The sequence below is a fragment of the Electrona antarctica genome, assembly GCF_951216825.1.
Source record: "Electrona antarctica genome assembly, chromosome: 3".
Lineage (NCBI taxonomy): Eukaryota > Metazoa > Chordata > Actinopteri > Myctophiformes > Myctophidae > Electrona > Electrona antarctica.
In genome coordinates this window covers 40,060,854-40,087,061 of record NC_136808.1, presented here as the reverse complement: position 1 = coordinate 40,087,061, position 26,208 = coordinate 40,060,854, and the positions used below count along the sequence as shown (strand labels likewise).

At 43.3% G+C, this 26,208-nt stretch overlaps 1 long non-coding RNA gene across 1 annotated transcript in view; it reads left to right on the top strand.

Moving 5' to 3' along the window:
* Nucleotides 1-1,653: 1,653 nt before the first annotated feature.
* Nucleotides 1,654-26,208, top strand: part of LOC306919989 — a 53,954-nt gene continuing 29,399 nt past the window's right edge. Inside the window, exons 1-2 of the long non-coding RNA XR_013789598.1 lie at nucleotides 1,654-1,780; nucleotides 17,546-17,743. This is a non-coding gene — a long non-coding RNA (uncharacterized lncRNA). The remainder of the gene's footprint in view (nucleotides 1,781-17,545; nucleotides 17,744-26,208) is intronic.

The following is a 26,208-nucleotide window of genomic DNA, read 5'->3' as shown; positions in this document are numbered from 1 at the left end:
GTGAACTGGATGACCGTAGCAACCATGGTCATTTTCTCTGCACAGAAAAAGCCAGTTGTGAAATCACATCCGGGTGTGATTTCATTACGTCAGATCAGAGCTGATCAGGCTACATAATACCTTACCTTATTTCATTACGTCAGACATTACGTCAGACCACAGCTGATCATGCTATATAAAACCTTACACCACTCAGTTCACACGGGTGTGATTTTTTCTATTTACTTGGTCATTAAGGTACACAGAATGAGAGGTCTGCTCTGCCGGAAACATGGCGGAAAAAAAGTTATGGCCATTTTTGTATACCACACAGACAACCAATATAAGGCAAAATGTCATCATACTTCAAGTAGCATGTGACTTGTCAAACTAGAGGGGTTTTCATGATTCTGAATCCATTCCAAGCATTAGTTTTGCCCGTGGGGCTTAAGTGTTATTCATAGTCTGGATTTTCGGTGGTGAGGTGACCACTGAACTACAACATGACGTCACGAGCCGCGGTGAAGAGCAAACCACCGCCACCGCCCCAGCCCTTCTCTCTGTTTTTACTCACCACCGCTCAACGTTATTTCAGCTCCAGTGGTCACCTCACCACCGGAGCGGTGGTCACCTCACCACCGAAAATCCAGACTATGAATGAGCCTTTAAGGCCTATTCTGAGCTTTTGTTTGAGCTGCCATTGAACATACTGTACTGTAGTCCGGGTCCCGAAGCAAGATGGCCGCCGGGTGAACCACGCCAGAGACTCCGCCTTGAGCCATCTATGTTTATTTAACAGCGGGAGAACAACAGCGAGCGACACATGAATTTAATTGGCTATCGCCTAATCGCCCACTATCACCGGACAATGTCGCCCAAAAGATAAACTATTTCATCTTTTCGGGCAACGTTCCTCCGCCCACTTTTTGACCATCGCCTGTTCACCTGCTATCGCCTGTAGTTGCCGGGTCCCATTGACAAATAATGCACTTCCGGAACATTAATTTTGTCTGGCTCTCAGTGCTGTTAAAACGTACTGTGATCATTGGTCAGCTCTGCAAGCTGATAAAAAAAACACCTTTTATAATTTTTTTGTGTGAAGTTACTTTTTATCATTCCCATTATTAATGTAATGTATACTCTTTTATACTTTACTATATTTATATGTATACTGTTTCCATCTGGTGCTGTGTATTATTGATTTAATTAATTTCAATTTATTTTTATGCAAGAGGAATTACCAAGTCAAATTGCAGCCAAATTCTTTCACGGTGCCAGTGCGACCCTCACTTAAACTGGCAAACTTGACATCTATAGGCTACATAATATTTGTATGTATAATTTTAGTTCAGACAAAAACAAAAAATATTATTATTAGTATTATGATTATGATTATGATTATGATTATTATTATTATTATTATTATTATTATTATTATTATTATTATTATTATTATTATTATTATTATTATGTCGGGAGATATATGCCGAACGGGTGTTCAACTGCATAACGTGTCGTAACCTGTCTTGACGCAACAGGTGGGACGGACGACTTCGGAGACAGTAGACAGTGTAGTGCGTGCTGCAAATACACACTGAAACATTTTGTGTGTGTGTGCGTGCGTGTGCGTGTGTGTGTGTGCGCGCGCGCAGTGAGTAACTGCAGCGGAGCTCTGCTCACAGTGTCTGCAGGCAGCAGCTCAAGTCAAACATCTGTATCAATATCATCATCGGCCAAAAACCGCGCGTCTCAACTTCGTCTGTCTCCCTGGACGTGCGAGTGTGTGAAGTTATGAAATAAGGTAAGAAAATAAGAGAACAATTAGCTTTAATAATAAATATACATATCAGTTGACTTGATTCCACAAGTGTTTGTCTAAGGCGTGTAGGTATGCTTTTTCCTTTTCTCCTTCCCTTTTTCAGTGAAAGCCTTCTAGACTACAGCTTTCGTTTTGAAAAGGAAATATTCTTTAGAGCCGTGAATATAATGGCTAGTCTGAATATACTCTGGTCTGGGGGATTTTTTGTGTTCATTTGTTTTTTGTATGGCTCACTTGGCTGTTGTATTGTCTCATAGTGGAACCACAATGGAAACAAGCTTCGGCTTGTTTGTGTCTCTAATCCACGTGTCTGAATCCGCACTCTTGAAGGATGACTACACTACCGTTGTTGAGATTTCATTGCCATGATATATTTGTAGCCCAGCCCTAGAATGGCTGGCTGGCTGTGATACGTTTCATGTATTCCAGATAATCATGCAAATGTATGTGAAATCACAGCGTTTCTACTTTATTCTAGGGCTAATTATAGTGTTACATTCTCTTCAGTAGTGAATATGTGTAGCCAGCTGCAGTGTCATCACATTGTTCGTCGTATTGAAAAAGGTGCCAATTTGCCAAAGCTTTTGGCGTAACTAACCACTGTGTAGTGATGTCTGTGTTCTCTTCAGAGAATAAAACGAGTGTTCTGTTCTCTAGTTTGTTTTCACCTGCCTGCAGTGACAGTGCTGCTGCTGCCGCGTTAAACTGCTCATTTGTGGATGACTTTTAGGACACTTTGACGCCGTTTTGAATGTTATTACAATTTTATCCCCACGTTGGTGTATATTATTTATACTAGCAAGCATGTCGGGGTTAACCTTACGCATTTGGCCAACTATTTAATATGTATTTCATTCTAGTCAACTTTGGTATGACACAAACCAACAAAACGCAACACACATGTGTTTGTTGTAGCCCTTTAATGTCTGTTTGATGTTTAATTTATTGTTGGCTGGTATAGGTATATGCCTACATGATTTTTTTCTTCTAATTAAGGGCCTAATTGTTCCAAGGCAGGACATTGTTTTAAAATGATAAAGAAATCAAAATATGCTGCTCATCATCATCACTTCCCAGAACCACCACAGTGTTGCCTTGCCAAGTCTGACTCTTTTAAGCAAAAATATTGGTAGTTTCTGTGTGGGTGACTGGGTGTGGGTGTGGAGCTTGTTTGAAAGTGAAGTTGCTATCTGGACTTCCTTCCTAAATGTTGTTTAAACCAGTGGTTCTCAAACGTTTTACTTTTCATGTAAAAGGACCCTCCCATTTTATATGTACGTCGAGAATAATATTTTGTGCCAGGGACTGTAGCCTAAGTTTTGTGGTTATTCCAAATATTCTGTTTTTAGTACCAGCTGCTTGACAAAGCCAGCTGGGCTATTTTCTCTCGGGATGGCTTCTGGCGACCAATTTCTCATTGGATGCCGTAGTCACGACCTGGCATCCTGATTGGCTGCCTCGTCTCTAGGCAACCAGACATCTTTAATGCCAGCAACAACCCATCATCTCTAAACGGTCATGCGCATATTCTGTTGTTTCCACACATACAGATAGACACAGACTTACATTTCATAGCACAATTCTGCAGATATAATAAGGCACTTGGTAATTATGACTGTCATCAATTATTTTTATTTTTTTCTTCTTTTTTTTGTTTTTTTTACTCCCCAATATCTTTTTTTCTAAATAGCCAAAATGTGCATATGTTTGAGAATATTTAATATATAACTTTGATGATAGTCTGGTCATGTGGCGGTAGTTCTCAAATGTTCAGAGTTATGGGGAAGCACTGCTCTGGGGATAGATTCAGCATGTGCTGGGTCCCGGGACTCACAGGGGTCCTTGAGATGGTTCCAGGGGTTCCCGGGCTAAATGACTGGTAGCCTACCTACCGACTAGTTGACTGCACACTCTGAAGACTTATGGGGAATTATGTGGGATCCATGGCCTAAACTGCAGAATCAGCTGGGGGTCCTTGAAATGAAAAGAATCACTGCCCCAGGCTAGTGAGGCTACATCAACTTACTGACCCCACTCTGGAGGTTGATATCCCCATACCCCTCATCTCATTATAGATATTTGGTCAAATCACAAGACCTCTTCTCTGTTGTTTTTATTGGTGCCCCACCGGAACCTCCAGAGAGAGAGAGAGAGAGACCTTTAGTATATGATGCAGGACAGCTGAAATGTACCCCACTGTGAACCTGTAAAACCATTGCTTTTTCCAGTGACCTTCTGATAATTACTCAACCTGGTTCACTGTTGCTATCCATTGATTAAAGTTATCTCAGTTGCAACAACTGATTTCAGTAATTTTAATTCCATACAGCTTGTTGCACACCGAAAATAAAAGCAGATCCACAAGTTCACAGCACGTCGCAGTATGACTATTGTATTGTATTGTTGTGACTCGTGAGCTTGTAGATCCGTTATTTTCGGTTAGTTGTCAAACTACCAATACAATATATGTTCAGAAGAAGCATCTTCCATAAACATGAATGGTCTCAGAATGATATTTAATAAAAGCAAATTTAAAACATTAACATTACAGCATAATGATACAAACAACAGCCAAGTATTACAGCATCAAAATGCAACTTTTTGGTTCAGTCATGAGATGTGTTTGTTGCTTTATTTATTCCATGTTGCTGCCTTCTACCTACTTTCTCCAGACTTGTGGTGACTGATGCTGTCAGGCCAGCTGGTATCATCTTTCTCTTTCTGTCCGATATTCCTTTGATGTGGGCTTCCAGTCTGTCTGTCTGCAGTGTCAGGCCAGTTGTCTCACTCACTTGCTAATGGGTTCCTGATAACAGTCCGGCCCTGGTCGGGACAAGGGTTGCACTGTTCCATGATGTCAACTTACAACCGGGGAGGTTGAATTCCAAAACTAGAGATAACCAACCCCCCAGGGGGAAAGGTTCTCTATTCTGATAAATTTCTTATGAGCAATGCTGACCTTTTTGGAATGAGATATGTCACTTTGTTGTTGGAAGTGTTGGCTAGTAAAGAAAGAAGGCTTATCTGTATTTCCCCTTCTCAGCAACAACGGTTTCATATCAATATCACATCTCCCAGAAGGAACACAGAGAGAGCACTGTATTGATCGACCAGGAAAACTAAAAGCATGCACTGTTGTGCTGATGCATTGTTGCTTCAGGGAATCGGGGCCTTAATAGCTTTTGTGGTTTGTAATGTCAACAGATCTCCCTTTTACTGACATTCTTAAAGAGCAGACATTTGAAAAATGTACAAACACACACCGTATGGCTAGATGAAAGCTGTTCTGTTAGCAACATTGTACACAGGACTGCTGCTCCCATGAACACTGGAGTTGCATAGTTCAGAGGTTCCCAACCAGTACAGCTGGTACGCGGACCGGTGCCGGTACGCGGCACATTTGCCACTGGTCTCGAGAAGAGACCGGCCATGAATCTATAACCTTGCGTCACCAGCATTGTTCTAACAGCGATGGAAATGCCATAGATGAACCACATACAGCAGTGTTCTCAACCTGCCACAAGGTAGATACTAGACAAGGATGTTTAGATAGCTCTATCAATTCAAAACAAACAGTCGAGAGGCCAGTGTGTTTCTGAAGGTAAACACCACCACACTGCTCCAGTCGCTGATGACTGCTGGTATATAGAGGGAAATGATGAGTTAACATTTGTATTTATTGTTATGTTATGTACAGTAGAGCCTATGACCGGACTGTCGTGGTGATTCGGTCGATTTCACATTTCGGTGCATCCGGACAGGGTCTCTCTGTTGTTGCTAGAGTGTGTGCGTCCAGTGTGGGTGCGTGCATGCGTGCGTGCGTGCGTGCGTGCGTGCGTGCGTGCGTGCGTGCGTGCGTGTGAGTGATAGGGTTGGGAATGGGATCTGAGTAACTGGATCCAAAGTTGAAGAACCGGAATTGGTTCCAATGTTCCATCACATTTGGAATATATGTGCACACACACACACACACACACACACACACACACACACACACACACACACACACACACACACACACACACACACACACACACACACACACACACACACACACACACACACACACACACACACACACACACACACACACACACATGCTCTCGTCTGCTATACAACTCTAAATATTTATTTCATTTCAAGGACCACCATAAATATGCAGATGGAACCTGTATGGATCCATTTGCTGTTTTGTAAGGCTAATAAACGGTGGTGTGTATTTCCTGTCATGTGACCTACAGTATAGGCTCCTAGTAGTAGTGGGCTGATGTAGCGTAGCATTGAGACTGTCAGTTTCCTGACAGTCAGCCAGTTATTCAACTAATGACACTACGGAAGAGAGAAAAGCCGCCAAGAGATGTTGGCGAACATCATCACACTGTAGCTGCTTGGTTTCACTTCCCTGAAGTGTGTTAAAGCAGTGGTTCTCAAACTGTGGGTGCGCGCACACACTCACTGCAGTGTTTCCCCTATCTGCATGTTTGTGTGGCGGGCCGCCACACAATAAATCAGATTTATTTATTGATTTGTTTGTTTGTTTGTTTATTTTTACGCTCCGGACACTTCATGCCCTCTGATGGGGAGTGGAATAATGATACAACACCGGCCAGTACACACACAGAGAGAGAGAGAGACTCAGAGAGGGTTGTCAAAATGCTATTTTTGTACTAAAACACAAAGATTTATATAGTACATTTGTGCACAGTAATGACTAATTAGCAGGAGAATATTTGCCTAGTTTACATAACTACGAATTGCAAAGTGTGCGCACACTGGGAGTCCCCACCACACAATCAGCTTCTGGCTAGGGGAAACACTGCACTGACTCTTATCTCTCCATCACACACACACACATAATCTCATGCCTTTCCCCTGTTTTATGTTCGTCCATCTTCTTAGACGGTCTTAAATTCAAGGAAGATGATTGCTCATCAGGCCACAGTTGGAGCTTTTTATCAATTGATGTGGGGGAAAAAAATGTGTTCACAAGGCACAGAAATAAGTCATGTAGTTTCACTGCATGACTTATTTCTGTGCCAGTGAACTTGTTTGTGAACTTTGTTTTAAACACTTAAACCATAAGCATCGCCAATGTTTGTTGGCATGGCATGGCGTCTACATTCTAAATAGATTTTATACTAAATAGGTTCACAAGACTTAGGTTGTTGATTTCATTATTGATTGACTGACAGCCATATCGTGTCTGTCGGGTGGAAACCTCATATGTCCAAATAGGTTACTTTTCAGGATTCAAATGAAAAAATAGCAGCTCAAAACGGTGTCGCTTTGCGCCGCGTTTCAAGCTTGTAGGTCTACTATTTTGTATGCTTTTGTATGACACTATGATCAAGAAGGGCCGCTTGGGCATTAATTTACAAAAAAAAATTAAAACATGGAGATAAGAGGTTTCTGCCTTACAGCAACAATATATCTTTATATATAGGCCTGTATGGCATAGTATACTTTTCTTAGCTTGATGGCATACAAATTGACATCATCCACATTGCCCTGCCATCAACCACGTGCATCCGGTAGCTACTCTGAAAGTGAAAGCAAACCACTACAATCAACAATCTCTGTAGCTTCATTTTAAAGTAAGACATTGCCATACACCTGTTTTGAATGAAAACAAATGTTGGCAGCTTGTGAAGGTGGATGTGCAACACAAGTCCATGGTTGACAGTTGACATGCAGTGTTGCCAAGTCTGCTTTGTTTTGGCAAATTTGAGCTTGTTTTTCACTCGTAAATGTTTCCCAAAATGTATTGCTTATGGCGGAATATTCCGTCATATATCTAATCGTGGTCTGCTTCTGACGGAATTCTTCGTCATTAAAACTTTATAATGATATAATGATCGCTGTAATCCATTGTTTATGTATTTTTTGCTTGGCCGGCATGCCTTCTTCAGTGATCCTGGACATGTTTTGCGCATGCACACTGCCGTTCACTTCCTCGTTTACGGTCCGACTAAACTGTCTCTTCTCTAAATCTACGGCGCTCTCCATGGTTTTGATAAAAACGGCAATGTTCTGTCCTCATTTCTAACTTAATCAAGCATCTCGTTTGGAATATAAATGCTTCTAGAGAGAGATGAGATGTGACAGCGCGAGGTAGTAATGGAAGATTTCACCTCTCGGTTTTGGGGGGAAATGGAAGGCAGGGCTTTTCAGAGTAGAATCTGCCCATCTGTTTGGCACTCTAGCGCCTTTATTCTGAAAAATACCCCGGAAAAGTAAGTGTTAATATATTTGTCCGTGGACCGCCATCTGAAAATATTTTGTGCCAGGGCAGGAACCCCATACAAGATTTGTGTAGTTGAAATGTTTCAAAAATATTCCTAATATTTCTCTTTTTTGGGGCCCTATCTCCTCCAATGTCTGGCTTTTAGGAAATTATGTCATATAGCAGCCAAGTCTATGGACTTTTAATGTTTGTTTAAAGTACAATGTTTGTTTAAAGAAGTGAGGCGCCCCTCACTGGTGCTTTTTCAACATCTTTTTGCAAATAGCAGGTCTACAAGCTCACAGCGTGTTGTAGGCCTATATCTCTGCTGTCGAGAGAAAAAACACCTAATTTCAAAATTCATTTTTCAGAAAATGAAAAAAATATCTTTTTTCAGGAAATTAAGAAAACCTTATTTTGAAAACAAAGCAATACTGCCTCATCAAAGCTTGTATTATGACTATATATTGTAAATTACTTCAATGAGAGGGGGAGAGGTGGTGGAGTTACTGTAGTTGGACAGTTTGAGGCTCCAATGGAGTTAAGAGGTTTTGTCCGAAGCGTTTTTTTCTACTTTTCATTGGTTCAATATTTTCAAAGCGACGTAAATGGTGTTCAATAGCACTGATTTATGCAAAAAAAAAATCGAAAACCTCAAAAGTGGAGTTAGGTGGTTTCCTCCCGACAGTAATGTATGTATAATGCTTAAAGTGGTAAAACTTAGGCAGCCTAGTCACTTCTTTTGGGCTTGTTTTTGAAGACTGGCTGATGGTTTCTCTTGCAAAATCTGCACATAAACTGTGGATGCCCTTCTGATGATGACCTCCTCTCTGTCTTATGACATTAATGTGAGGGTGAGTGTGTAGAAATACTGCATATCTGCCTGCTGATAAGTATGGCATTTCCTTCCTGTTTTGGGTGTAAGTGAAGCTGCAGTGCAATCTATCTAGGCCCAACTTTCTCCTTAACCCATTAAGACCTGAGGCCGATTCATGAACCTATGTTGCTCTATGACTATGTCAGTGGTGCTCAAACTTTTTCATGTCAAGCACCCCCAAAATCATGTATGTAATCTTACGTGTGTAGAGTTTGTTGTTAGCATGAATGAAAACCGGCCCCCAGAGTCAAATTCAAAGGGTTTGTGTGTGTGCATGCATCCGCCTGGGTGACTGCAGACTGGTGCTTTGGCATTGGGGGTCAGATCAACATATAGAATTAATTCTGTACTGGCCATATATGGAGCGTGTCTTGAGTGTACAGGGTTTGAATAGGTCAGATCAACATAAGGAATGTCAGAACAGGTCAGCTCCATATATGGAGATCTAAGGGTGGCAGCGGGGGCAGTGTCTTGAGTGTACAGGGTTTGATGAGGGCCCAGGTAGGGCCGGGCCTTAATTTTCGGGCCTGTTGAGAACTCTAGTTTTCGCCGGCTGCATGGGCGCGGCTGCACTAATAGCTTTGGGGTGGGTATCAGTCAAAAGGGAGACATCGAAGAGGGGTGGGAAAGGATCAATATATGGAATGTCAGAACAGGTCGGCTCCATATATGGAGATGGAGGCGTGATGTCACGAAACGTGACCATAAATGGAAGCGTGGTCTGGCAAAATGGTCCTCAACTCGCCTATAATGAAAAGGGAGAAAATCGCTAAATAAACTTGATTTCTTTTTTTGTGTGATTTTCATATTAACACAGTTTGAATGTTGAAGAAGGTTTTCATTCCAACAGATTTTTGATTTGGTCAAATTAAATGTATACATTTATAAGTCAAAGTATGCTTGTTTTTTCGGCAAACTTTACCACTGTTTTGGGGTGGAGAGGGGGAGTTCCGAGATTTGCATACAAGGTTTCGATTGGTCTTTGGAATGTCTTTGTCCTCAGATTTCAGGCTCTGAGCAACGCCCATAAGTACAGCATGGTTGCGTGTTTGTAAACACAATTATTATTCAAGTCGAGATGGCTAGTCACGCTACTGCATCAGCACGTTTGGTCCATGGATTGAATCGAGGAGCAGAGGATCGCATTCTGGAAGAATTCATTTTGGATTTTATACACGGGGACACGGGGAGGAGTCCGATGATGGAGATGATGACGACGACATCCTATTTGATCGAGTCAACACCAGGGTGTGTTCTGACGACGAGGATGACCAGGACAAGGAGACTGGTGGAACCGCTGCTCCCGGAGGGGTGCATGTAGGCATTGCACCACTGTTTCAGTTACCAGAAGTTGAGAATGTGGAGGTGTGACGAGAGCAGGTTTTCATAAATGCCACCTACAGTCGCAATTATAATGTTTTACAGTCGTTGCTCTGTGCTGAGGAGGTTTCAGTAGGAGACAGCGCTGCGTGCTAATCTCTGAGCGCACACACTGAGAACTAACGCACACACACACACACACACACACACACACACTGAGAACTAATCCTCCTCATTAAGTCTGACTGCATGGCTGCAAGCCAGACACTTCTGTAAGCCTCCAGTCAGCCTGGACGCTAACGCGCGCACACACACACACACACACACACACACTGCGATACTTTTAGGGGGATCAGCATTTTAAGACGAGTGATTTCATGCAATTTTAACCTAAGTCTAAAGATGAAAGATGGCTGATCTACAAGCCCACAACGCGTCGCAGCACGGTGCATTGTCAGCTTGTAGATCAGCTATTTTCCGGTGCTGTGCATGACACCAGTAACTTGTAATGTAACCTACATTTATTCCTTATTGTAAACCTACAGAAAGTCTAAATCCTTCAATAAAATTTACCATAAAACGGGGTGCATACATTTATTAGACATGCTAACAGTCCGACAGGCATTAGTCCAACAGGCATTAGTCCGACAACACTATCGCTCCCAACATGTGCGGCCGGTTACAACTAACCTGTGGCCGGGTTAAAACACACCCGTGGCTCCCAACATGCGTGGCGGGTTAAAACTAACCTGTGGCAGGTTAAAACTAATCTGTGGCTCCCGACATGCGTGGCAGGTTAAAACTAACCCGTGGCTTCCTGTGAGGTTGGGTTTGGGGTGTGGTTTTGGCCTGGGTAGTGTTGGACTCATGACTGTACTGTAGTAGCCTGGCTAATAAACCAGACTAATATCACACAACACTGTCGCGGTATATCAGTCTGGGCTGGCTCCACTTGGATTTCATTTCCCGGGGCACATTTTCTCTTTGACGCAATTGGTCAGAGCTACTGTCAGTCAAAGGTCTCAAGCATTGAACGTCACTGTACCAAAGCCCGCCCATATTGCATACCGTGTCCCGATTGGTCCGACCTGTTCTCGGTTGTAGGAAAGAGGCGTGCTACTGAGCCTCGCCAGACCGTAATCCGCTGGTAGGCAACTTTTTTTTGCCAACGGCTGATTCGGTCTGGTTTATTAACCAGGCTAGTACTGTAGGACTGTTACGAACCACTACAATGTACATCTGACCAAACACATAAAACATAAAACTACCATTTCTCTTCATGGGAGGATGAGGAAAATGGTCCTCATATTTCTCAAATTCTACTATACAGTACTTGTGGGGATCTGGGGGATAGTAACACACACACACACACACACACACGCGCGCGCACGCACACATGCGCACACACACACTTACTTACTTGCTTACTTGCTTATGGCTGTCCATCGATTTCGATGATGACGTTGCTCCAAGCGTGGGTTATTGAGGGGGGTTGCGACGGTGCCATTGCATGTGGCTATGCAGGCCAATGCGTGCGCCATATGAATTGCCACATGTGGGGCAGATGAAATCCTCAGATGAGGGGAGGTCCCCTGCAGCACGCTGGTGTCGCTGTATGCGCTTCTGTTTTCTCCTCTCCGTGGTCTGCTCCTGGAGGTGTGCGATGCCCTCGTGGCTGATGGTGCGCCAGGTGTGGCGATCAGCAGCCAGACACACACACACACACACACACACACACACACACACACACACACACACCGTGCAATGCATTGCTGTTGTGCAGACTTATTCTCATAAAACGGACAAGGACATGCAGATATCGAGATCTCAGGCAGACGGACAGATAGATACAGACAGAGATCTACATTATGGCCACAAAAGAGGGTTCAACAGGTATTGCATGAAAGAGTGGTGCATGCATTCACAACTTGCATCTTTTAGTTCCCGAGTAGGCCCTGCGCCAAACGTGCATCTGTCTAGTTTTCAACAAATCTTTGAAAAAATGTGAAAAACCTTTTTAACAACACAAATCTTGTATGGGGAGGTGGTGGGGAGTTCTCTGGCACAAAATATTTTCAGATGGCTGTCCAAATGCATTAATTTGGAGGTCCTTGACATGGAAAAAGTTTGAGAACCAGTGCATTATGCATCGTACTTATGTCTGCTGCAGGTGTGCATGAGTTTGCACCCATGTACTGTACACGTGTTGATGCATGCCTGTAGAGTATGACGTAAGAAGAAAAGGGCCTGCCGCCGTGTGAATGCGTTGAAAGGTCATAGCCTGCATGCTTTGTTTGGTCTAGTTATAGTGGATGTTGTGTCCTTATCTTACCTACTGGAGTGTGTGTGTGTGTGTGTGTGTGTGTGTGTGTGTGTGTGTGTGTGTGTGGTGTGAGCATGCAGGGTGGGATGACCTGTCGTGGTGTGTGTAGGCTGTCACTCCCAGGATTTCCCTGTGCATTGTGTTGTGTTTGGACATAGGAAGTCGTCCCTCGACAGACAGACAGATGGTGGGCTTGAGGGGGACGGACCCTACTGAGAAAGGGTCGTCTGAAGGATAGGCCTGTCACAATTATTGCATAATCGTAATTATTTGTATGACAATTAATCGTCAAGTAGAATACACCAACGCGTGTTTAACAAGTATGCCAAGAACGTTCCTCGTTCTCTCCAGAACCTGCCTTTGCCAAGAGGCAACTCGAGGGAACTCGTCTTTCTTTAATTTAATTTAATCCAGTATATATTATATATATTTTTTCTTGCTTTTACTCACATGTTAGACAGCCTACATGTACATACGGATCTGACGTGCACGCGTGCGCTTATTACTCCTTTTTCTGCTAAAAATGAGACAAAATCTGGTGTTTGGGAGGTTATAATTCCATGATCTAACATCGCACGGACCAAAACAACTCCATTGCATATCCCCCACAGCCTAGAGTGAGCCAAACTGTAGTGTGGTTTGGGGCTGCACTTCCTGGTTGCCCAGGATCTCTTCTTCTACTTTGGTATTTTGCACATTTGACTGGCACTGGCCTCATGATCCCGCCTAGTGTAACGGGTGGGAATGTGTAATGTCCCTTTAGCCCAAATGTAATAACAGCCTTTGACTATAAATCAGACCCACCTCAAGTGCATGCAGACCTAGATGTTTTTGTAATGCTCCTGTACATTCTTTCTAATGTCTGAATTTTCTGGTGCACTGCACATAAGATATACCCGTTACCCGATATCAACTTGGCAAGACAAGCAGGTCAGTATAACATTTAGCAATACAACACAGGTTCTGTTACATAAAGCAAGTCCGATCTTATCTTTGGAATGTCTGAACCATGTCTGAACCACAAGTTAGTTTTAACTCTTCTGTCTTCTGAGAACCCATCTGCAAATAAAGGAGAAACAGCGCCCTCTTTTCCTTTGAATTTGCTAAGTTGACAGAGTCAACAGTCTGTCTCGAGAGACTACCATTATGGTGACCCAAATACTGTAATCACGATTAACAATATTCTCATGACTCACCATAATAAAAACATGCTTAAAACGCTTAAAAGGAATGTATCGTATTCTGAATTCTTAAATACTTTCTCCCCAATTAGACCTAAAAAAATGAAATGTAAAAAATGAAATGTAGATACAATGTTCCTGCCATTTCATAATTCATGTAGTGTTGTGACAGGGCAGGAATTTCAAGGAGGCCATGATGAAGGCCGTGGTCATCCGTGTCACATCTAGCCGGGGAGCCACAGGCCCAAAAGCTCAAGGAATAGAGATTAACCTGTGATGTCATGACATACTTTTTATTTGTGTTTTATCTATTCACTTGGTCATTAAGGTCCACAGAATGAGAGGTCTGATCTGCCGGAAACATCGCAAAAAAAAGTTATGGACATTTTTGTATACCACACCATAGACAACCAATATAAGGGAAAAATGTCCAAATTTCATCACGCTTTAAGTAGCATGTGACATGTCAAACTAGGGGGGTTTCATGATTCTGAATCCATTCCAAGCATTAGTTTTGCACGAAAAACACTCCTTGGCCTAAATTCGGCCATAGCCACTTGCCCAAATGTGCTCAAATGTGCTGACCTCATCACAGATTTGTGATGACGGCTATAGTCGAGTGTTTTTCGTGCAAAACTAATGCTTGGAATGGATTCAGAATCATGAAACCCCCCTAGTTTGACATGTCACATGCTACTTAAAGCATGAGGAAATTTGGAAATGTTTGCCTTACTGTATATTGGTTGTCTATGGTGTGGTATACAAAAATGGCCATAACCTTTTTCCGCAATGTTTCCGGCAGAGCAGACCTCTCATTCTATGGACCTTAATGACCAAATTAATAGATAAAACACAAATAAAAAGTACGGCATGAGACTCATGACATCACAGGTCCTCTCAAAGTTTGGGAGACTGGCTCCCCGGCTAATCAGAATTGCATGGGCACAACGTCAAACTCTTGGCCCTGAGAGGCTACAGTGGCCTTGATGCCCCACCTGCAGTGCCTCGGATGATTTCACCCATTTTGCTCTTCATCATTTTTGGTTTTAGACACCTTTTTGCAGGGATTCGTGGAATAGCGCCCTCTAGCTATATTGACGTCATTCTTTGGTGCTCCTATTGATATTTGCTTAACTCTGTCTTCTACCCTGAGCCATCCCAAACTAGCCAAGTGTGTTGGGAATGGAATTAGGTGGGTCATGGGCTGAAGTCCGAGTAGTCGTATTTTTATTTATTCATTTATTTGACTGACATTGATTAAGATGTTGGAGAAGAGGTGCAAGCATAATCAAACTGGCATTGAATGAGGGATCCAGCTATAGTCTTGAGAGCACTCTTATTGACAAGAGTAAATACTGGCCAAACTCCGTCTTTTGAAGTGAACGGAACGCGTATGCTGGCACTGGGAACTGGGGTTTATGCTAACAGCTAGCAGTAGAGATAGAGTTAAGGAATTAGACCAGTAAGAGGGAATCGATAAGGAAAGGATTTCAACACTAGTTTTCAGCATGGCCACAATTGCCCATTAGTGGAGAAGGCTCTTCACCTTTTATTGTCTCCACCAGGCCGAAGGCATGGGGAGAGAGTATGTTTTGCACTCCGTCCGTGTGTGTGTGTGTGTGTCCTTCCTTCCTTCCTTCCTTCCGTCCTTCTGTCCGTCCGTTATCAACTAATCTCCGGTATCGTTGGCCCGATCCATGCCAAAATGTGCACACACACTCCATGGATGCCAACGATGAACCTCTGCCACAAATATTCCTCAACGGCCTGTTATAGCGCCACCATGAGGCCGATTTAGGCGAAAAACATTTCTGTAGATTACCCGTACACATTTTATCCATACATCACACAATTCGGTATACACTATCTTCATAGTCATGTGATCAACACGGATTTGCACCATTTCCCATCTTCCATCCTGATTGGCTAATATTGGCTTCCAAAGCTCACATGAACAAAATGTTCATTTCGAACAAAGTGCCACAAATCACAAAAACAGTGTGCAATTTCCGTGAAATTATACACGCACATTTCCACTAGGCCGAGGACGACATGCCACTCATTATTTTCCAAATCAGCCTCATGGTGGCGCTATAACAGGCCAATTCCTGTTTTTAGCTATAACTGCATAAATCTGTATACAGCTTATGTATGTGTTGTGCACTCCCTAGAGGCCATGGAAAAACATTTTCCCTGCATCCCTCCACATCTGCCGGTTATAGCGCCACCATGAGGCCGATTTCTGCTAAACACATTGGTTATGTTAGTCGCACAGATTTCATCCAAATCTCACGCAAATCGGTACACACAATCTATGTAGTCATGTGATCAAGACGAGTCTGTTGGATTTCTCAGATTCTACACTCATTGGCTAACATTGCCTAGTTTTCAGGAGTGGCCTGTTTTGTTCAAAATGCTGCACATGTCCTGCTCATCAAGAATTCTATCCTCAGAAATGCTATGAGTGATCTGGCTCTGCATTTCCTCAACAAAATTGTTGCAAAAAACAAACAAACAAAAAAACATGTTTATATTACTCCTAAACATTTTGCCAAACATCACACACAGTCCTATCCTCCTGGTGGAGACCTGTGCCCAGAAGGGCACTTTTTCTAGTTTAACCTGTTTTTCAGTTGCTTCGTATTGATACATTGTGCATTCAATCCTTATTTTAAAAAGGAGCATCACAGGTGCAGCATGGTGACTTGGCATATCATGTTTGTTTTTAATTTTCCAAAAATGATGTTTTAGCTAATTCAACATAAACAAGGTGGAACAAGGCAGAAAGAGCCTGCTGGTCAGGGACCAGAAGGTTGACAAATGGTGAATTGTGACACATGTGCATACTCTCTATTGTACCTGTACTGTATATATAAATGCAAGCCCACATGTTCACGTTCATATTGGCAGTGCCAGTACAAACATACAGTATAGAGGCTACATTCCTATGCATACAGTATACTGTACCAGCATACATTGTCGCTGTTGGGCAGAAACCTCTTGTCTCCATATTCTACAAAAATAAATAATAATAATAATAAAAATACGCCCTTCTTGGTCATACTACAGCATCACACAAAAGTAGCTGATCCACAAGCTTGAAACACGACACGAAATTACTTTTGCTATTTTTTTATTTGAATCCTGAAAAGTAACAGTTTTGGACATCCACCACGACAGAAACAATATACTATGCACGCACGCACGCACGCACGCACGCACGCACGCACGCACGCACGCACGCACACACACACAGCTCAATGGCTACATCCCTTTGCACCAAAAGCAATCAAAGCATTTTCCAATTAAATATGATTTAGACTAGAATGGACACTGCAGGATAAGGTGGCAATCAAATGGCGAACAACACTAATACTATCCATAAGGTATGCCACCCACTGTATCTATATGCATTACTTACAGTATGTACAATACAGTAGACACAGGAGCACCTACCGACCACGGAACTACTGTATCACGGCGTTGATATTGTCTGTCGGGTGGAAAGGAAACGTCATTTGTTCCAAACTGTTACTTTTCAGGATTCTAATTAAAAAAATGCACAAACCTAATAAACAAATGCACTGAAACAAACTGTTCCATTTCTCAGTGCACATTTTCACATTGTTTATTTCCCACTCGGGATATCCTCCTGTAAAACATTCAGCGTGTGTTTATCCTGGAGCCCTGTGCATGCCTTCTACCCAACAGGCTTGTTTTGAGTGTGTACTGTGTGGGCATGATGTGCAGCCCACCCCTCTCCTCCGTTCCTTCCATTTCAATTTTAATAATAATCTTCTTTTGTGCTTGTTGTATTTCCAAGGGCATTATGCAACGGCTATCGAGAGTTGCAACCCATCCAGAGAAGTACCGCTGAAGGAGGAGGAGGCTGCCAAGCATCGCTGCCAAAAGGGGGGACGGTAGAATTGTCCCGATCTAGAAGAAGAGGACAAAGGACCGTTTTCGGAAGCCCTGCTCAGCGACAAGTGGCCCTTGAGCCTTCCACGAGTCCTGTTGTTTGGTGAGTGCATGTGGACCTGCCCGTGCTGCTGTGGTTAATTTTAAGGGGTTGGTTATTATATATATTGTTTGGTTGGCTACATGAACCCTAGCATCACTATTGTGGCCATGTCGTAATTAGGTGAGTGATTTGGCGAAAAGAAACTGATCTACAAGCGTGTGTCGCAATTGCTGCGCGCTGTGAGCTTTTGGATTTTCGGCGAAGAGATTTGGTGTAGAGGGAATAATATAGGGTACTAAGTATAGACCCCTGGGGGACCCCGCGGTCACCTAAGTATATAGGATTTAAGTGGTGAATGCACAACAGGCAATTTCCTCATAATGCACTGCAACAAGTGCGACAAGCCTGTTCTTAGTGAATGATGCTGTGTGTGTGTGTGTGTGTGTGTGTGCGTGTGCGTGTGCGCGTGCGTGCGCACATGTATCTGCCTCTATGCTTTCAACAGATGTGTTATTATGTGTTTGCATGCCGCTCACTGGGAGTTTCTTTTATTTTTTTCGCTGCAGATTTGTGTTTGCAGGCAGCTTCAGCACAGACCTCTCATTGTTGCACTGGGCTGGTTAATGACTGATTAGCCGTGATTGGCAGTCTCTGTTTGAGAAGACGAGCCGCTTGATTACAAGTCATTGTGGACCAGATGGAGAGGGGAGGCTGTTTGACTGGAGGGATGTGCAACACAGAACCCTCGTAACTCCATATTTTAATTTTTTGTCATAAATTAAATCATGCTACAGTTTCGCACAAAAGTAGCAAGAATAAGCCGATCTACAAGCTCGGAGATCAGCTATTTTTTCGATTATGGATTATTTTGTTTGACCTGAGGTCGATACTTCAAATGCCGGCTTAATCGCTAATCGGTAATTCTCTCACACTTTCAAGATTTTTCAAGAATGTTGTGAGCTTGTATATCTGCTATTTTTGAATAGCAAACGTCTAAAATGACACAGAAGCTTTCCCAGTTGAAATGAAAGGGTTTTGTAAATATTGAGCCGAACTAAATGTGACTAAATATTACTACTGTACATTGGATCCATTGAACATACAAGGTTTCCACCCTGCAGCAACACAGATGGAATTTCAAAAGAAAGAAAAATGGCTACATTACAGTATTGTAAGTACAGTACCGCAGTGTCCAATAGAGGTGGGTGGGTGGATGTGGGAGGTTTTCATAATTGATACGGACGGGAGAAGAGCTCTAGAGGAAGTGGAGGAGCTACAACAGGGAGGAAGACATCTTTGGGTGGATTCACTCTTTGTCGTGTGTGTGTGTGTGTGTGTGTGTGTGTGTGTGTGTGTGTGTGTGTGTGTGTGTGTGTGTGTGTGTGTGTGTGTGTGTGTGTGTGTGTGTGTGTGTGTGTGTGTGTGTGTGTGTGTGTGTGTGTGTGTGTGTGTGTGTGTGTGTGTGTGTGTGTGTGTGTGTGTGTGTGTGTCTTTAACTAGAACTGACCCATGCCACGTTCTTCAAACTAAACTACTCATTACTGAGGTTTACTTTAAACCATTATTTTAATATGTCGGCACTGTCGTCCAAAGCTGTTACTTTTCACGATTCAAATAAATATACGTTGCATTTTGCGCCGCGTTTCGCGCTTGTAGATCTGCTACTTACAGTATCGTGCGATGCTGTAGTATGATCAAGTAAGCCGTTACTTAAAAAACACAAAGTTTAAAAATGAGAGTGGTGTTTGAGTGGTGGTAGCATTGTGCAGTCCTTGGCCTAGCAGTAGCGACTTTAAGCAACGACGGATACGGCAGTCGGCTACGGCGACCGGAAATGTTTCAGTGCTCGATACATAAACCTGCTCTCCGTCGCAGCCCTTTCTACTACGGGAGAACCTACACTTACACGTAGTGTCTACAACGCCATGTCATAACCATGTTTATTGAAATTATAGCTGTCATTCATTTACACCGATTGCTCCATCACCTCTCTTATGCTGTGTAATGTGTTGGCATGCTCTGAATGAAGAAATAACACTAATACCATATGTCATATTAACCATGTTTATTAAAACGGTTTTAGAATAACACAGATTGCTCCAACACCTTCCTCTTTCCACTGCTGATCATGTCCAGCGCATGTAAGAATTAAGCAATATCGGCAAGTTAGCTGGCGCGCGACGGGGTGTTTAAAAAAAAAGTGTTTATGTTTGACACATGCTGCATAGACGCGTCACCATGGGAACCAATGTCGCTGTCGCCGACGGCTGTTTGCTTAACGATTTTGACAGCTACGGCGACGGCGTCATAGCCGCCGTACTTCCGCATAGCGTCGCCGTCCTGAAACGGTCGTTGCTTAAAGTCCCTATTGTGTGGGCGTGACGATCTGGAACCTGCAGCATTGACAGCCACTTTGTAAGGCGCACACACACACACACACTTGAACATGCACGCACGCACAAACAGAGCATCCTTTGTAAGCTCCCTCCCTGACCAGTGCTATTGGTTTTGGAAAGGCACCCGTATGTATCCTGCAGTGATCTGAGCTTGCATCTCCTTTTTTGTTTTTAAGATGAATGGAGCACCTTGTACTGTAGTGTAGGCAAGGGAAGCTATTCTATTCTTTCGACTGATGCAGCGGGTCTACTCTGAGTCTCTCTCGTGTAACTGAACTTCCCACCCTATCTCTAAGGGAGATGCCAGCCACCCATCTGAGAAAACTCATTTTGGCCGCTTGTATGCGTGACCTTATTCTTTCGGTCATGACCCACACTTCATGACCATAGGTGAAAGTAGGGAAAAAGATTGCTATAAAAATGGGAGCCAATGCCCCCCTGCTTGGCACTCAGCATCAGGGGTTGGATTGAGGGCAAGTCCCTGTGACTACCAGTGTCATGTCATATATATATATATATATATATATATATATATATGGTGCGTGAGCATAGCAGCAGCTGTGTACTGTGCATTATAAAATACATTATTCAAGGTGAAGGACATTATTCACGGTGCAACCTTTTTCACAGTGTAACATTATTCAAGGTGCGTATAGTCTACGGGTGGCTCAAGAAGAGCTAAAGTCAAAGTCAACTAGTCCCTGGTATAATCCACAGTAGGTTCAGGAAGAGCAGAAAAAGAAGGTCTAAGGTCAGCCTAACGGCTTGCCATTGATCAGGCTGCTGAGCAGTACATCAGGTCGCTGGGCAAGGCTCAGGCTCATGTCTTGCTCAGCATCCTGTTGACAGTTGTTGCAGTTGTTGCAGTTACACTTGGTGGCGTACTGTAAAGTAACTAAGTATGTTTACTCAAGTACTCTACTTACGTACAATTTTAGATGCTTTTACTTTACTGAAGTATTTCAATTTTTTTAACCCATTTTGGGCGGGAACCCCTTTTGGTGTTAGCATTATGTTATGCTTTAGCTATTGAAAAATAGCAGATCTACAAGCTCATAGCGCGCCACCGAGTGGCGCGCTACGAGCATGTAGGGCTGCTATTTTTGAAAAATCGAAGAACGACTGACATAGAAACATAGCTTTTTCAGAAAACTGTCAGGATGTAGAAGACATTTTTAGAATCTGATCTCAGGTCAAAATGGATTAATATAGTTTGTAGTAGAGGACAGGAAACGGGGGGAGAGAGACATGTAGAAAAGACCATTGGGAACGGGACTCAAACTCTCTGCGAGCTGTCAGGCTACTTATGCCAGAACCGTCCGCAAGGCCAGCGGATCGGATTTGCAATGCTTTTACTTCTACTCCACTACATCTCAAAGGAAACGATTGTACTTTTACACCACTGCAATTATTTGAAAATGCTAGTTTTAGTTAGTTACTTACAAGCTCAAGTTGTGATATTGTAGATCTGCTATTTTTTTAAAGGTTTTAATACATTTTTTACATTGGAAACCTGTGAAATGGGACATTCTGCATAATGTGATTTGGTACTTTAAGTATATTTTGATGCCGATACATTTGTACTTTTGTATATCGGGGTGCTCGCTGGCCAAGTGGTCCAGGCGCATGCCACATAATAGCTTCATGACGACCTTTGCTGCATGTCTCTCCCCTTCTCTCACTTCCTATTTCCTGTCCATCTTCACTTGATACTATCAATAAATGCAGAATAGCCAAAAAAAAGAGTATATCTACATTGCAGTATTGATGCTTTTACTTACGTAGAACATCTGAGTACTTCTTCCATCACTATTCACTAGCGGTTACATAAAAAAAAGAAATTTAGCCAATAATAGGACTATAATAAAGTCTCAGTGTTGAGTCAATAAATCACTTAACATTTTATGGAGTCTCATCTCATTATCTACGTCGCAGGCAACTTGAGCAAGATAAGGATTTCGAGGCAACTTGAGCAAGATAAGGATTTCGCAACACCCTCCATCACCAGGAGAGAATAACGGCAGCCTTGCGATGGCTTCTTGCTTCCCCATTATGAAGCCGTCTTCTTTACAGCGCTGTCAGGGAAATTACTCGCGGTTGCCATGGAAATGAGACGACGTGCGATATGACTGACTATATATCACACAGGTTACTGACGGCCTTGGGGAGGGAGGGAGGGGGAGAGAGAGAGAGAGAGAGAGAGATTTAATAATTTAAGCCATACAGTGTATCAGGTCTGGCATAAACCTCTTCTCTCCATATTTTAACTAGTTTTTTTTCATGAATTCATTCTCCATATTTTAACTATAGTTTTTCATGAATTCATACTACAGTGTCACTCAAAAGTAGCAGATCCACAAGCTCGATTTTTGAGCTTCTTGCTATTTTTTAATTTGAATCCTGAAAGGTAACAGTTTGCACATATGAGGTTTCCAACCCGAACAGAGACTTGTGACTAAGTATACTTAGTCACAAGACAAATGTTGAAAATAGCCAACCTACCAACTCACAACACGGCGTGATGCGAACTTGTACATAGATATGAGCCATGAGCCCAACATACGGAAGCCAGGCTTTTTGTGGCTAATGTAGTTTATTGTGGAAATGAGTTTGCTCGTGTTTCACTTTGTGCTCTTAGGCACTGCATTCTGTCCTGGGACTAGAAGCATTTTCTTTTTTTTTTACCCATCATTTTCCTCTACTGTAGCAGAGAGGTGGTGTTTATCTGAAGAAACATATTGCTGTATATTGGGGTTTGTTTTGGTAGAAGGTGATGTTTTGGGGCAACCAAATGGTGAAAACACCAAAATACAACGAGAGCCGTGTGTTTCTGTAGATAAACACCACCACACTACTCCAGTGGCGGCTGGTATGGAAGGAAATGAAAAACAAATTCATAGTACATTGTTTTGTTATGTAAACCCAGGGCAAAGTTACAGCCTTTGACCATCATCGACATACAAAACATATCCCTGAAAGGGCAGACCTGTATGTTATCACTCTTCATCACTGACACCACAGGGATGAGAATGCATGCACACGCACACAAAAAAACACACCAAAACAAACACACCAGAATTATTCCATGACATAACCATTATAAGCCACATGTTGTTTGAAACAAAGCCTGCTTAGTGGCTACAGTGAAAGTGAGTGAGTCCCTATATGAGTACTGTATATATGTGTGTACTACTGTGTGTGTGTGTGTGTGTGGAGGGGGGGGGGTGTAATCTAACACCAGGTAGCTGGTGACAGGTTTGGAGGTTTTCAACAATGTGGTTCAGGTCTTGTGAAGGAGGGAAATTCCATAGTGGTTCTTGTGCTGACACAGCATTCTGTCTCGCAGGTCAGCATATTAACTTTAGGAGGCTATATTAACTTTAGAGAGGGGATGCACTAGCCGCGAATCAGCCTTTGGCAAAAAAGAATTGCCTGCCCACGACAGTGTAATATGAGTCTTGCTTATTAGCCAGGCTAGGGATGCACATGCATAAAGTGAGTGCCAAATCGAGTGGCAAAGTGAGTTTAACATCGTTTAAATGTTGTTTAATGCAATCATAAGACTTTTCTCTTTGGATGTATGGTATATCAAGGCCAGAAAGTAGTTTTTTTCCACTCGGTGGTAGTCGTATATCTCACATAACTTCCGGTTATGATGATGATTTTCACGTGTATACCCTCTATAAGACAGCCTGTGTGTGCTCAAGCAGCTGGACCAATCGGTGCCACATTTCTTAGTATGCCACACGATGTACAAGTACATGCCCTGCCTGGACATGACACAAGTGTGTCGCAGGGACTTACCCCCAGTCTTTGATACTGAGTGCCAAGCAGGGAGGCACTGGGCCCTATTTTTATAGTCTGGCCGGGGGAATAGTCTTTTATAGTCTGGCCGGGGAATAGTCTTTTATAGTCTGGCCGGGGAATCGAACTCTCACCTCCCAATCTCAAGATTGGACACTCAAAAGTGCTTGACAGAGTTGAACGTAATCAACGCAAGAATACATAACCAACGGAGGGTGAGAGAAATTCCTTGCGTCGGTTATGTGATCTCTCTCGCTCCGTCGGGTTGAGATCTGATCCCAAGCCAACGCAACCAAATTGCTTGCGTCGAGGACACCCTGCCCACCTGGAGGCAGCAGAGAGCAAGAAGGCTTTTCCTCCTCTGCTCGACCACTCTTGAAAGAGGACAACACTTCCGCCGGCACATTGAGTTGTAAACGTAAACACGATCGGCATGGATATATCACATTGGAAGTTAAACAGGACAACATGACATCAGCGTTCAAAGCACTGCTTTGCAAACTCGTCAGTGATTATCAGGCCTGGACTGACGTTATGTCCAGAGGGCAATGGGCCACCCAAAGAATGGGCCGCCCCCATTGCTTTAATATGTTTTTGGGCCAAATGTTAGCCCTTTGACCCAGTCCAGCCCTGCTTTTCAGACGAGAACTCAGCGGAATTAGAGCGGAGAGAGAGTGTGTGTGTCTCCTAATCCTATGCTTCCATTTGGTGACAATTTGACCGTTTACAGACGCGACCAACAAACCGTGTTTTCCGTTGCTGATGATCATCCACTAGTGGCTTCCTTTGACAATGAATGGTAGACTGTAATCTGCCCGTGTGAACGCAATGATTAATTGATTACAGCACTAGCAAAAGACGCAAAACTTTGTCGCTTGTAGATCGGCAGTGGTATATAGCCTACTTCGCTTGATGATATAGTGTAAAACTCATTATATACAGTTATAACTACATCTCAACTCATAACAAAAAATAAAGTGGCACGTCAGTACAGTTTATACAATCTAAACATATTTGACGCATCGCATCCATGTAATAAAATACACCAACTGCAGGTGCCAGGGGGTGTCACAGCTGCCATCTAGTAGGCGAGTAGATGCTTGCACATTAAAAATTATAACAGACCGACGTAAACGACACAAGAAACGCAAGGACTCTGCATGTCTAATGTGTTTTTTGTGTCCGTTTGACTCCCCCACGCAAGGAACAAAACGGACTATGTAGAGGCCTTGACCTGATAGAACGCCCTCGCCTGAGGATGCGGTGTCCTACTCCGAACCTCTTCAGGCGGCGGAGCCACTACAGTCTGTCGTTGAGCCTTTTTCCTCACGTGCGTGGTGTGCGTCTCCCATTTGAGCTCCTCCTTGATGTGTACTCCGAGGAACTCGCAGACCCTTTCCACTGCAGCGCCATCGATGAGGATGGGCGTGTGATTTCTCCACCGCCTCCTGAAGTCCACAATCAGCTCCTTGTCGATGTTGAGGGCGAGGTTGTTCTCCCGGTACCAGAGTTGATCTCGTCTCTACAATAAGACTCATCATTTGTTGACGATTCGACCTATCACTGTCGTGTCGTCTGCATACTTTATGGTGGTGTTGGAATCATGTGTGGCTGTGCAGTCATACGTGTACAGGGAGTAGAGGAGAGGGCTTAGCACACATCCCTGGGGTGCTCCAGTGTTTTGTATGCTTTCACTGTGGCAGCCAGGAGATGTTTTGGGGAGTACGGTGAGTTGGAGCTTTGAAAGCATTAGTGTCTCATAAAATAAAAATGTCAGTTTGCGTAGGCTGATACTCGAAGCACATGAGCTAAGAGAGGTGTGTGTGTGTGTGTGTGCGTGTGTGCGTGCGCGCGCGCGCACAGAGAGCCTGTGAGTCACCATAGAGGAAGTGTTGTCTGGTCTCAACCATGCGGATGACTCCCAGCAGACTGCAGACACTAGTGTTGTTGTCAACCGTACCTGAATTAAGCCATCTAAAAATCCATCAAGGACCCACAAAAATGACATTTTTTTTGCTGTTCCAGGGACCCCCAGAAGAAGGGATTATTCACACACAAGCATCAAAAGTAGCAGATCCACAGCCTCGAAACGTGAGCAACACGAGTTGAGCTTGTAGATCTGCTACTATTGATACTTGAATTTGAATCATGCAAAGTAACAGTTTTGGACACATGAGGTTTCCACCCGACAGAGACAATATATTTGTCTCTCTAGCCAAGTGCTCTTACCAGTTCCCACTCTGCCGATGGAATGGTCCAGGAAGGAGTGCTGCTGCTGCCGTGGTTGCTTCAGTTCCCTCCGGACATTCCTGGCCTTGTGGTGGT